We start from the raw sequence: 3,128 nt of genomic DNA on the forward strand, positions 1-3,128 counted from the left end.
TTTTGTCTAATGGCATCCTGACATCTAAGGTCATTGACGCCGGAGAGAGAGAGAGAGAGAGAGAGAGAGAGAGAGAGAGAGAGAGAGAGAGAGAGAGAGAGAGAGAGGGAGAGAGAGAGAGCTTTGTCTAATGGCAATCCTGACATCTAAGGTCATTGACGCCGGAGGAGAGAGAGAGAGAGAGAGAGAGAGAGAGAGAGAGAGAGAGAGAGAGGAGAGAGAGAGAGAGAGAGAAGCTTTGTCTAATGGTATCCTGATATCTAGGGTCATTGACGCCGAAGAGAGAGAGAGAGAGAGAGAGAGAGAGAGAGAGAGGAGAGAGAGAGAGAGAGAGAGAGAGAGCTTTGTCTAATGGCATCCTGACACTAAGGTCATTGACGCCGAACAGAGAGAGAGAGAGAGCTTTGTCTAATGGCATCCTGACATCTAAAGTCATTGACGCCGGAGAGAGAGAGAGAGAGAGAGAGAGAGAGAGAGAGAGAGAGAGAGAGAGAGGAGAGAGAGAGAGAGAGAGAGCTTTGTCTAATGGCATCCTGACACTAAGGTCATTGACCGCCGAAAAGAGAGAGAGAGAGAGAGAGAGAGAGAGAGAGAGAGAGAGAGAGAGAGAGAGAGAGAGAGAGAGCTTTGTCTAATGGCATCCTGACATCTAAGGTCATTGACGCCGGAGAGAGAGAGAGAGAGAGAGAGAGAGAGAGAGGAGAGAGAGAGAGAGAGAGAGAGAGCTTTGTCTAATGGCATCCTGACATCTAAGGTCATTGACGCCTTCCTTACTCGCCTTATTTCCTTATTTTTTGTTTGGGTTCCCCCAGGTCCCTCAGTGTGAGGCACCTCGTATATCCACCAGAGAGTTGCTAATGCATCTTCCGGTGTATTTTGCATCTTCCAGTCTTGGATGGTCTGGGATGCATCTTAGGTATTTATCGAGCTTATTCTTAAACACATCTACGCTCACTCCTGATATGTTTCTTAGTTGAGCTGGCAGCACATTAAATAGTCGCTGCATTATCGATGCTGGTGCGTAGTGGATTAATGTCCTGTGCGCCTTTCTCAGTTTACCTGGAATATTTTTTGGCACTATTAATCTACCTCGGCTTGCTCTTTCTGATATTTTAAGCTCCATGATGTTTTCAGTAATTCCTTCTATTTGCTTCCATGCTTGTATTATCATGTAGCGTTCTCTTCTCCTTTCTAGACTGTATAGTTTTAAAAATTGCAGTCTTTCCCAGTAGTCAAGGTCCTTAACTTCTTCTATTCTAGCAGTATAGGACCTTTGTACACTCTTTATTTGCGCAATATCCTTTTGATAGTGTGGGTACCATATCACATTGCCGTACTCGAGTGTACTACGCACATAAGTTTTGTAAAGCATAATCATGTGTTCAGCTTTTCTTGTTTTAAAGTGTCTGAATAACATTCCCATTTTTGCTTTACATTTAGCCAACAGTGTTGCTATTTGGTCGTTGCATAACATATTCCTATTTAAAATTACACCAAGATCTTTAATTGCTTCCTTGTTTGTGATTGTCTCATTATTAGGTCCCTTGTATGCATATACCATTTCTTCTCTGTTTCCATAATTTATTGATTCGAATTTATCGGAGTTAAATACCATCCTATTTATCTCCGCCCCATTCATATATTTTGTTTAGATCTCTTAGTAGTGAGTTCCTATCTTCATCACAAGTAATTTCTCTACTTATTCTTGTGTCATCGGCGAAACTTCTCACTACGGAGTTTTCAACATCACAGTCTATGTCTGAGATCATAATAACAAATAGCAGTCCAGCTAATACCGTACCTTGTGGCACACCCGATATTACCTGGGCTTCATCTGATTTCTCGTCATTTGCAACCACTATCTGTTTTCTGTTTTGCAGGAATTCTTTTACCCATTTTCCTATTTTTCCCACAATATTATGCTTTCTCATTTTTTTTCTCCAATATGTTATGGTCTACCTTGTCAAAGGCTTTTGCAAAATCTAGATAGATCACATCTGTGTCTTTTTCATTTATCATATTTTTGTATATGTTTTCATAGTGTGCTATCAGTTGGGTCTGTGTACTTTTTCCAGGTACGAACCGTGTTGACCCCATATTAAACAAATTATTTTTGACCAAATGGTTCATTATTTTCTTTTTTATTACCCTCTCATACACTTTCATAATATGTGATGTTAGACTAACAGGTCTTTAATTGCTTGCCTCTAGTCTTGATCCACTTTTGAAGATAGGGGTTATATAAGCTAATTTATGTTTAACATATATCTCACTCATATCTACACTCTGTCTTAGCAGTATTGCAAGCAGCTTCGCGATAGTGTTTGCAGTTTTTTTTAACAAAATCGCTGGAACTCTATCTGGTCCGCTGCCGATCCATCTTTAATTTCGTTTATAGCCGTGACAATATCTGCTTCATTAATATCTATATCCGTTAGATATTCCACATTTTCTTCTCTCATTTCTGTTTCATTATTCTCATTCGCAATTCTTGGCGTGAACTCACTCTTATATTTTTCTGCTAATATGTTGCATATTTCCTTTTTTTCATTCGTAGCCGTCCTTCAATTCTTAGAGGGCCTATTTCTATTCTCCCTTTATTCATCTTTTTTTCATAGGAGTAAAGTACTTTGGGGGTTTCTTTTTATATTTTGAAGTGTCCTTCTTCTAAGTCCCTTTTTTCATTTTCTTTCGACTGTATAATCTTTTGTTCTGCATATTCTATCTTACATTTTATTTCCCTCATTTTCCACACATTTTTTTCTTTTGCAAGATTTTTCTTCCACTTTCTAATTTTCTGAAATAAGATCCTTCTGTCTCTTGGTATGCACGTCTTTTGTTTGTTGTTTTTTTTCGGTACATATCTTTCAACAATTTTCTCCAGTATTTTGTACAGTATGTCCCGTATTTACCTGTATATTATCACTTATAAATACATTTTTCCATTCTTTATTCAGTTCTTCATTTATTTCTGACCATTTTATATTCTTACTGTAAAAATTATATTTTCCATATCCTTCCCAAAGTTTTGTGCTTTTATTAATTCTGTGATCACTTGCTTTGGAATGAACTATCAATTCTATGACATTGTGGTCTGAAATTCCCGTGTTATACACTATTATTTCTTT

This window comes from Palaemon carinicauda, chromosome 17 (assembly GCF_036898095.1).
Source record: "Palaemon carinicauda isolate YSFRI2023 chromosome 17, ASM3689809v2, whole genome shotgun sequence".
Lineage (NCBI taxonomy): Eukaryota > Metazoa > Arthropoda > Malacostraca > Decapoda > Palaemonidae > Palaemon > Palaemon carinicauda.